The following is an 11416-nucleotide window of genomic DNA, read 5'->3' on the forward strand; positions in this document are numbered from 1 at the left end:
GTTCATCCTCTTTGGACCACTCTCCTCGGTGGCGAAGAATACTGGCTGCTCTTGGAGAGGAGCTGGGTTCAGTTCTCAGTGCAGTTCCTGTCCATCCTTAACTTCAGTTCCAGGGTCCATGGGAACCAGCTATGCATTGTGTGCACGAACATATATTTAGGCAAGCATTCATACGTATAAAATGTAAATACCTTTAAAATAGTGGGTACTGTTAGAGTGCATATCTCAAAGGGTAAATTTTTGTTCTCCCTCCCTTCTTCTCTCCCCTTCCATATATGGTACTTACTAGGGATTGAACCCAGGACCTTGCACACACTAGGGAAACCCTCTCCCTAGCTTCACCGCCCCCCCCAGCTTCACCCCCCCCAGCTTCACCCCCCCTTTTTTTAACCTTTCATTGGGTCTCATTAAGCTTCCCAGTTTGGTCTTGAACTCTCTGTGCAGCCTACACTAGCCTTGAGCTTGGAATCCCCTTCCTCAGCCTCCAGCTAGGATTGTCTGTCCCCAGATGAGGCTTGTAAATACTGTGTTCTTAAATTAGACGTGGCAGCTAACGTGTGTCAATCTTCCGTATTTCTGCAAGTTCTTCTCTCTTGCATGCATGTTTAAGTAATAAGTGGTGTCTTTAGAATTTCAGTCCTGCCCTTGGCTATCTCAGTCTTCAGGAACATAACAGGGTCTAAAGCTGAATGACAGGAGATATTTGGGACACAGAAAGCTATTTTATGGCTGAGTTATCACTCTGCAGCGTGTGACGAGACAGCACAGAAGCAGGGGTTAAGATCCTCTTTCCCTGGAGACGCCAACCAGGGGTTGCAGGCAGAGTGCATTTCTGCTACTATGGGAGCTCCTGTGAAAAGCTGCACCCCTTTAATAAATACAGTTCCTGATGTTGAGTGACCCCCCAACCGTAAAACTATAGTGCTGCTGCTTTATAGCTGTAATTTTGATACTATTATGATTCATAATGTATACATCTATGTTTCCCAAAGTGTTTTTGGGGTTGCGACCAAGATGTTGAGAGCCGCTGCTCTAGTGTTTTTTGGTGACAAGATCCTTTGCTTCTTCGGTGGTACTTGAATGTTCTTAGACTAGATTCTAAAAGGCCGGTGTGATGGGGGAGAGATGAGTTGGTGGGCAAGCTTGGGTGAGGAGGGGTCTCGATCAGCATGCGGTAGGCTTCCCCCTGTCATAGCTTTATTCTGTTTTCTCTTGCAGCAGCTGCTTTCTTGAAGAGATCTAAGAGACTCCGAACTTGTGTGATATGAAGTCGCCTAGGAAATGTTTTTATATATTTTATACAGTTTCTATCATGAAGTCAGTGGGCGTGCGGATCAAACCCAAAAGGGAATATTTTTGCTATACTGGACACAGAATTCAGTTTGCTTTGAAAGAAGTTTTGGGCTTAAAAGGTGCGATGAGAATTTTAGTTCAATTTCCGAGGAGGAAATAGCTCACTCTCTTGCACTTGTGGACTGTCCCTGGCCATCACGGTTCCTGGTTGCACATTCCTGGCTGTTCCCTGCACGGTTGGTTAGGAACAGTGGAACATTTACAGCCTGAGCTTGTGTTGGCATGCTCACATCTGTTACCGAACCCCAGACTCCATTTTAATGTTGGTGATAAGGTCTTCATGCGCACAGTAGGGCTGTTTCAGAAGACTCTTGCCTGCAAAGGGTCCTTGGAAACATCTTGTGCTCAGAAGTTGACCCCCCCCCAGGACGTCGTGGGATCAGGTGTAACCACAGGCCCCCTGCATTTCAGATTCCTGGACCAAGGATTCAGCACTGACACCTTCTTCCTTCCATCAACCCTCTCCTGTCCTTCTCCGGTCTCTTAGGAGATACAGAGACTGTTACTGCTTTTACTGAACTTCATCTACACAGTCGGCTCTTAGTCTAATTGAGTAAAAGGGAAAATAGTTTAAAGGCACTCTAAAAAGCTGTTTTGACAACCAAAGGCCAGAACAAAAACACTCCTGTCTTATGCAAACAAGCCCTTGCTGAGACCTCTGCTTGTTTAACTCGGGATCCTGCTGTCCATCTTCTAAGTGATGCTTAGTACTGGCTTCCGAAGTGCAAGGCTCCATGGGCTACAGAGTTCAGGGATAGCCTGGGTGACTGAGCCAGACCCTGTCTCACAACCAAAAAGTAAAAAGATGGGTGGGCTATCTCTCAGTGGTAGAGCACTTCTCGTCATGCTCAACCACTCTTAGAGGCTTCTTGCTCAGTAGGGCTAAAATGCCTGAAAGGTCTGGGATGGGAGTGAGGCAAGCTGTATGCCCTACTTCCATTGGTGTGATGCATTGAGTACTGGGTGTGGTTTTGTTTTTGTTTTTTTTTGTTTCTTTTTTTTTTTTTTTTAAATTTGGCTCTACAAAAATAAAATAGGAAAAAAAAAAGGATTTTAAAAAATATACCCCAGGGTATTTTTCTGTTTAAGAAAAAAAAAATTACTTGATTCTGTTTCTGGACACAAACTAACTTGTTTTTCCCTTAACACTTTATGTGAGTGGCAGACGCTGATATGAACCCACACTGGCAGCTAAGTGACTGGTGTGTGTGTTGTGTCTACAGAGCAGGGAAGCCAGTGTGGATGCCAGCTCCACTGTGGTCTAGGAAATAGAGTGTGTCTTCATGGGGATAATATTTGTGCAGCTAAGCCAATATTTTTACTTAAACAAAAAAACTATACATTTTGCAAAAAAAAAAAGGGGGGGTATTGTCCTTTAAATGGTGATGGGCTAGTATGTAAGATATCCTCCGGCTTTAATTATTTTTTAATTTTATTCAATGTAGAGCACTTTCTATAGCAATAAAAACAAAAATAAAGATATTTAAGATTGTATTTATATACCGAGAGTACATTTTAAGTATTTTCTGATACTTGAGCAGTTGCGTGACTGGCTTCCAGAGATGCCAAAAATTAAGCGCTCAGTAGATTCAATGCATAAGCTTTGTCCTGGCTTGTAGAGTCTGTTGAGAATTCTGAGTGTTCCCAGCGCAGTTGACGTTTAGGGTCCTTCCTCCTTCCTCCTCACTCAGAAGTGCTGAGGATCCTAGGCAAGTTCACTGTTCAACACTAATAATGGGTCGCTTCTTGGTGTAACAAATGAATTGGTTGTCACCTTGATGTAAAAATTTTGTAAAGGAAAATATTTGGTTTCCAGTATTTTTAACTGTCTGGTTTGTACTTTTTATGAATTTTGTACTACCAAAGCAGAATTAAAAATAAAAGCATTAAACCAGTGTGCGTGAATGAGCTGCATCTTACAGGGCTGGTTTCTTAAGTCTTGGCTTGTTGGATCATTGGGCTGGTTTCATTGGATTTCCCCTTTCATAGAACCTCTACCCTACCCCCCAACTGTTTTTCCTTTCTTGGATAATTTTAGACATTGTGAAATATAGTACAGAGTTTATGTGTTTCTCCCTCAGTCTGCCACTTTTAATGTTCAACATCTTACGTCACCATAGGAACATGGTCACTAAGACATCATCATTGGTCCAAGATTGATAAACTAGAACATGGGGATTCCCGCTGCCCTGAGTTTTCGCATCTCTGTAGACTGTTCACCAGTCTAGTCTCTTGATCACAACACTATAGTAAGTGTCAGCTCTATACAGTGTCCTTTGACTGGGCTGGGGAGCTGTTGCTCATAAACAGACAGGTTTTGTGTTGGTAAGGGTGATGTGTTTTCCATGTGTTTCAAATTAGGGAATCTAGAGTCTTGTGATTTCCAGTCAGTCGTTTGGTTGTCCTGTCCAGCAGGTTTCACTATGCTAAAGTCACTCTTTGTACCTTTGTCATGAAGAGGAAAGACCCTTGGGGATTAGGCCAATAACTTAACCTGTGCTTACATTTTCTTCTGCTGGCTCTACCATCCATTGGAGTTGGTGTCCCCAGGACTTCCATCAACAAGTCACCAAGAGCTTGTTGACTAGGGCAAGAGTGAGAAATGGAGTTTTCTCCAGGGTTTGGTCCATCCTATGCTCCAAGGAAGGTGTTGGTTAGAAAGTTCTCAGCATCTCCTGGTTCGAGGTTCTGCATCACTGAAGATCTGTGTCTTGAGATGCCCTTCTCTGTGTGTCCCTTCCCTCCTTTCAAGGCTATCTGTCCTTCAGCTTAGGGCCCACTGCAATCCATCGGAAGAACTCATCTTAACTTGGCTACATTTGCCAAGTTCCCAGCTCCAGGTAGGGTCACACGAGTCCTGTCCTAGGTGTTGAATTTTCATTATTAATGTGGGGTTGGAGGGGCAGGCAGAGCAAGGAAGCACAACTCCATTCCCTAGGGAATGTCACCTGTAATGAAAGCCCTCTCAAATTGTCATTTTGCCTTTGATGTAGCTCTCTCTCCTTCCCCCAGGTTCTTCTTCTTTTCATGTTCCTTGCCCCGGTGTTGTAGCAAATATTTAATCTCAATCTGGGGCTTCTACCCCGACTTTGACATTTCGTTCCCAGATAAAAGACACAATCGCTATGTTTACAATAAACCTTAAATAGCACCAGAGCTCGGCAGGTATCCACTCTCTGCTATTAAAATCTATTTCCTATTGATAACCCCGAGTTAGTCCTTACTATATTTCATCTCTTAACTCCATGGCCAGTCCTCAGGGCCATGCTTTCTTCACTGCTAACTTCTCTCTCCACCTTTTTCTTCCCTCTTTTTCTTCCAAAGCCACCAGGAACACCAAGTCCCCGCCTATCTCAGTTCTGCCCAGCTATTGGCTGTAGACATCTTCATTTACTAATCAGAAATAACTTGGGTCTATGTGGGGACTCTCTGGGACAACCAGGTCTCCCCCCAACACACACTTAAGCATTACAACACATAGCAACAGACCGCGCACCTCAACACCCCAGTCTCAGGACCAACTACTTCTCTAAGGGGTCCTAAGTAATTTTACTGGAGAATGGTATTTTTGGAATGAGGACACAGGCTGTGCTCATTGATATTGGGCGTGGCAGCCTCTGCCCTCTGTAGAGTAACCCATATCTAAGTGCACATGTTTGTGTTTCTGTGTGTTGAGTCCAAGCCCATATGATACCTCTGGCTCCGTACTTGCTCCATGGCATTCATTTTAACCTTATGTTATTTTCAACTTGAAGGAAATGCCACTCATTATATAATGACTTTTTGTTCCATGCAGGCATACATACACTTGGAAACTACCCCAGGAGAGCCGCCTGTACTAACAGAACATGTACTACACTCAACTCTTTTTGCTTCTGGGCTCTGGGTGTCTACAAAACTGGTTACTTGGGTCACACTTTGGAGTGTGTGCAGATATTAGTGCCACATAAGTCGAAGAAATGGAAAAGCTGACATAAGTTTTACCCCATGAAAAGTAGAAACCTGGAATGTGTGCACTAGGGAAGATCCTGGAAATTCCCTGGATTCCTCACTTCATAGCCAAAAGGGGTTACTTGGGGTGGCATGCTTTGTTTTGACTCAGACTTTCGGGGTATGCATGTGATGCAGATTAGGGGTGCCAGGACCTCATTTAGCTTTCATGTTTGTCAGTGTTGGGAATGTGGCAAACCATGGCCAGTCTGGCTGCCCTGGTCTCTGGTTTCAGGGGTGGAGAACTGTTCATGGTTTTGCATACTGCTGCATTTCCTTCTCAAGTCTATCTTGCTGGCCATCCTTGTGCTTACACTTCAGATTCTCACAACTTGGAGCCAAGTGTTTGCCTCTGAGCAGCCACCATATACTGAGATAGCACTTTGTCTCCCTCTTCTGGTTGGATTAGAAACTGCAGGGGATGGTCAGGCCATTTGTTGATGCAGTAATACTTGTCAGGCATTGGTGTGCAGAGACCCCATGATGTGTTGGCAGAACGAATAAATCTTTAAAAACTAAAGGATATCACTAGCTAGCTAATGTGAGTAAAAGAATAAGTTTGGGTTTTTTTTTCCTGATCTCCCCTGACCCCATCCGGTCGGTCTATCTTGTTTTTTCCCGTCAAATACTTCCTTACTGTATGAGTCACCTGTCCTGGTGAACTCAGGTGAAGGCAGGAATGACTGTTGAACTGTGGAGGAAACCGCAGGCCCTAAATGCTGTCATAGAAAGGGTGTGACTAAGCAGTTGGGACTCAGAGATAGCGTGACCTCCCATACAGAGTTGAGCCTTAGCTCTGTCATTTGTGTTGTATGTTGGGAGCCAGGCTCTTGGCTTCTTCGAGGTTTAGCATTTTCCTGAGCCACTGTTCGAGCTTTACTTGTTTGTTTACTTTTGTATGTGAATGTGTGGTGTGGTGTGTGTGTGTGTGTATGAGTGAGAAAGAGAGAGAGAGAGAGAGAGAGAGAGAGAGAGAGAGAGAGAGAGAGAGAGAGAGAGAGAGAACTGTGTGTGGCCCATGCATGTGTATGCCTGTGTTAATACTGAGAGTCTTAAATTTCTCCCTACTTTATTGGGGTCTCTTACTAAACCAGACATCACTGATTTCATTAGCCTAGCTATCCAGCTTGCTGTAGGGATCCCCCTGTGTGTTTTTAAGGAGTAGAAAATGCATGCAAAAACATGATGCCCGTCATAGTTGCCCATAAATTCCCAGAGGGCACCGCCATTTTAGTGGCTACTGGTGCCACTATTTTGTATGGCTATAAATAAAATAACCTGGGGTTGAATAGTTTAGAAGGATAAAAGGCTTAATTGGTCCCAAATGTGGGAGGTTAAGCTTAGCATCCACATTTAATGAAGCTCTTAATGGTCCCTGTACCACGCCAGGTGCACCATCACTGTAGTGGGAGGGTTTGTGAGACGAGCAGAGGAAGATTGGAGAAGAGGAAAAACTCCAGGGTGACCAGCTATCAGGGTAGCCAATGCAACCCCACAAGACACAATTCACTCCTTTATTCTGTCTCCAGATCTGATACTGTTACTTGAGAAATAAACAGGCTGTTGATGAGGGTGGAGCCTCCATAACCTGATGATCTCTTAAGGTCTCACCAGCCCTCAACCTGGTTACATGTCAATTAAGGAACAGTAAAAGATTCATTTTAACAAGCTACTCACTTCAGGGGCAATGTGACCTAAAAGTGTAAGTGGGCATGAGCCTCTGAGTGGGATAAATGTTCAAGAGAAGTGCCTCTGGGTTGTATTTTTAATGTTGGGTGATAACTGATGATGTGGGTGAGAAAGGGTTTGTCACTTTAGAGATGAATGTTGTCAGAAGTGGTTCGGAGCGCTTTCGTGTGTAGCAGCTAAGATTTAGTTACTAAGAAGATGTTGAATGTGACGTGTGAAAGTGAGCCAGTCACCTTAGCCAAGTGACCAGAAGACAGCTAATAGTGATGATTTACCAAGAGGTGGGCAGGCGAGAAGCACTTTGTGCCTCAGTGTGGTCTCGTGATACATGGGGAAGCCTGGCCATTGCCTCCGCTTTACACATGATGTGACTGGAGAGATGGATCTCAGTCTGCACCGGCAGGATTTGCTCACAGACACAACTGATGGAGAGGATTGCAGTCAATAGTTCAATCAATAGCCATCTATCCCAGCAAATGATTTTGAAGTAGTCTGTATATAGTTATTTCATCTTGCTACAAATAAGTCATAAATAAATAATTGATAGTTTAAATATGACATCCATTTTTGCTAGATTGTCACCTGGCTTATGGCTGATGTCATGAAAATCTTTATGAGTCTGGGACTCATGGATTTGCAAATTCATAGTTTAAACCTTTGGTTGCTCTTCAGTCATCAACGTTTTAGGCAGGGAGAGCATCTCAACTGGCCCCAGACCATACATCAACTCTCATGAACTTAAGAAATCCTCCTTGCATATATGTCTGAGGACTACGTTTATCCTTTTCTTTAGCTTTAGGAATATTATATTCTGATTATAACCTGGAGATCAAATGTATTTTTCTGGAGTTTTCTCTTTCCTCATCATCGCTCTTTTTTTGAGAAAGGATGTCATCTAAGCTCAGGCTGGCCCTAAACTAGCTATGTTGTTGGGGATGACCTTGAATTTTTAAATATTTATTTTTAAATTATTTGCATGTGTGTGCATCTGCATGTGATTATGTGCATGTGAGTGCTTTCTCCTATGGAGGCATCAGATCCCTTGGACCAGAACTTAGAGCTGTGAGCTGCGCTGATGTGTGTGCTGAGACCTGTGGAAGACCAGTGCACATTTTAACCACTAAGCCACCTCTACAGACCTGAGCTTGAAGTTTGGATCTTTCCTGCCTCAGTCTCTTGAGTGCTGGGATAACAAGTGTATACCGCATGGTTTTGTTCGATGCTTGGACTGGGACCTAGGGCTTTGCACATGCAAGAAAAGCACTTGACCAACCAAGCGACATCCCCACACTTTTCTTTTTCCCTGCCTCCTGTCCATCTGTCCTTCCATCCTTGCTTGCTTCCTTGCATTTGAGAAACAAATTATTAATTATATAACCCAGACTGGACTTGAACTCACAACCTTCCTGCCTCATTCTCTTGAGAGCTGGGATTTTGGATATGTACAATCATGCCCAGCTGTTAAGTTGTTATTTTATAATAATATACTCCTCATACCATTTTGCTTTCAAAGAATCAGGAAACTCCTTTCTTTGTTTTGTTTTATGTTTATGTTTATGTATGTGTCTATGCATCTGCCATGTATATGTGTCTGTGTGTCTGTCATGTATGTGTGCATGTGCCTGGGAAAGCTGGAAACCAGAAGATGGAGACAGACCCTCTGGAGCTGGAGTTACATTGGTAATCAGTGGCCCAATGTGGGTCCTGGGCTGTGGGTGCTGGGATGTGGGTGCTCTTCCTCTGGGAGAGTTGCAAGCACAAAACAGCAGGGTTCTAACTAAGCACTCTAATTAGCAGTCTGGAATGTGCAGTTTTGATAAGGGAAATAAGTGAAATTCTTTACCTGTTTTCTGGCCTTTAAGACCACATTTCGATCTAGTTTCATATTAACTATTCCCAAATGCCTGAAAGTGGCTCCCCAGCAGGCCCAGTGAAGGAACAGTGGCAGGTGGCTGGCATGGGATATGCATTTTCTAGTGTACTTGTGCTGAAGCCACAAGACAGGCGTGCGCGCGCACACATACACACGCACACACGGACGCACGCACGCACGCACGCACGCACGCACGCACGCACACACAAATGCTGCATATTCTGTCAATATTAACCCAGTTTTATTTATTTACAGAATGCTTTTAGAAATTCAAATTCATTTGCTCTTCTAAACCAGTGGTTTCCAACGTAGATTTCATAGGCCCCACTGGTATGGGGAGGAAACAGTCACTGTGATATTTTAATTATTGCTTCCTCTTACTATTGCTGTATGAAGTAGAAACCACACCAGAACAAGACATTTATTTATAACATGAGCGTGTGTGGGTGAGTGTGCAGTTCTTGATGATTAGTGTAAGGTCAACAAGGTGGCTACCACTGCCATCACCTCAATGTTGACAGGCAAGGCTAGGGACCCACCCACTCACGGTCCAGGAAGTCTCTAAGGTCTGCGGTCTAGAAATCCGTGTCCTTTCCCTCTCTTCCTTTTTAAAGGGAGCACAGGGCACACTCCCAGGCCACACTAAAACTGGAGAGGATCTGTCTTTAAGCTAGAAAATAGGAATGGTCTCTACTTTAGAGACCAGAAAACAGAGGCTCAGAAAAAGGAAGAAATTTAAACCTGTGGTTCATAGCAAGAGACACGGGGGACTCTAGGGGCAATGTGACTAAATCCCATGTGTGTGTGGGCAAAGGCTGCGGCATCAGGACTTCTGGACACCCGAACACCATGACACAGACAGGAGAGGGTTTTGGAGTCCCACCCTAACTGAGGAGATGCAGGCAACTGATGACTGCTGGTGTGACCATTTTTAGGTGAGGCTGTGTGGAGCCACTTTAAGTTGCCCAGTCTCCAATGGATGTCTCTCCGCCCATGCAAGTGAGGCAGTGCTAACTGGATTCATGGGTTATTTAAAACGAAGAAACGGGGTTGGGGATTTAGCTCAGTGGTAGAGCACTTGCCTAGCAAGCGCAAGGCCCTGGGTTCGGTCCTTAGCTCAAAAAAAAAAAAAAAAAAAAAAAAAGAAAGAAAGAAAGAAATAAAGAAAGCAAGCAAGCAAAAAAGAAGAAAAGGATGTGATGGTGGGAGGGGGAGGCTGGGGCTGGTGGCACACCACTTTAATCCCAGCACTCAGAAGGCAAAGGCAGGTGTATCTGTGAGTTCAAGGCCAGCTCTGTCCACAGGGTGAGATCATGATACCCAGGGCTATGTAGGGAAACCCTGTCTCAAAAAACACAAAAACAAAAAACAATAAAAAACACATGTATGTATGTATGTATGTATGTATATCAAACATGTATGACTTCAAATGAATAAATAAAAATTATTCTTTAAAAAAAAGGCTTGTGTGAACAGGAGTGGCTATGGTAGAGCCTGCCTCACCTGCTAGGGGGTACCAACAGTGACTAAGCCAGGCAAGTCATGAGTTCTTTGCTCATCCTCCTGTGTTTGGTGCTTCCTTGTGCATATAATGTCACATATTAGAACTGCTGCTGAGTTCCCAGGACTGACAACTTCCTTATGCTGAAATACGTACTGATGGGAGAGGCTGGAAGGGAGATGGGAAGATGGCAGGTGGCATCACTCATTCAGTGTGGACACGGTGGGTGCCATGCGAATCACCTACATTCCCTTCGTTGTTTTGAGGACCTGCCTTGCCGGTTACAATGATCTGCAACTATTTGCCCTGGCAACCAAGAAGTGACACTTGATTTCATAGATAGGATCATTCAGTTTCTACCAGTGAAAAGGTAAATGGAAGTCTTAGGTCAAGAAAGCAGTACATTGTAAACAATCAATCAATCAATCAATTGATCGATCTTGGGCTAGTGAGTGGGTTTAGCCAGGAAAGGCTCTTGCTGCCAATCCTGATGATCTAAGTTTCATTCCTGGGCTCCATTTAGTAGGAGAGAACTGATTCCCACAAGCCACCAGTTGTCCTCTGACCTCTATATGCATGTAACACACACACACACACACACACACACACACACACACACACACACACACACCTGTCCATAAAAAATCAAAACACTTAAAACTGAGACTTAACATGGTAAATTCCATGTGCTATAACTAACTCAGGATCGTAGAGACCTGTGTTGTCTGAGCGTGATCTCCGTTGGTGCTTCACAGTGAGTACACTTACAGAATGTTTGAAGGAGCTCCCTGTCTGCAGTGTCACCTATGTGGGACCACCTCACAGGAGTCGGAATGGGGGTGGGGTGGGGTAAAATGTGAATGGGCTAAGACTGTTTTATAAGAAAGGTTGTAATCTTTGGCTATCTGTTCACCTTCTCATTGCAGCTTTTTTGCAAAAGTGAATCCTTATAGTTAGAAAGTGAGAGAGTGAGTGAGAGAGCGAGAGAGCAAGAGAGCGAGGGAGAGAGA

The 11416-nt window shown here is 44.1% G+C and overlaps 1 protein-coding gene across 2 annotated transcripts in view; it reads left to right on the top strand.

The window, feature by feature from the left end:
• Positions 1-3267, top strand: part of Rell1 (RELT-like 1) — a 60002-nt gene extending 56735 nt beyond the window's left edge. Inside the window, 1 exon segment of one of the 2 annotated variants that reach the window (NM_001434392.1) lies at positions 1219-3267. The gene's annotated coding sequence lies outside the window, so the exon portion shown is untranslated. 2 annotated transcript variants of the gene reach the window in all.
• The last annotated feature ends 8149 nt before the right edge of the window (positions 3268-11416 follow it).

This window comes from Rattus norvegicus, chromosome 14, assembly GCF_021556685.1.
Source record: "Rattus norvegicus strain SHRSP/BbbUtx chromosome 14, alternate assembly SHRSP_T2T, whole genome shotgun sequence".
NCBI lineage: Eukaryota > Metazoa > Chordata > Mammalia > Rodentia > Muridae > Rattus > Rattus norvegicus.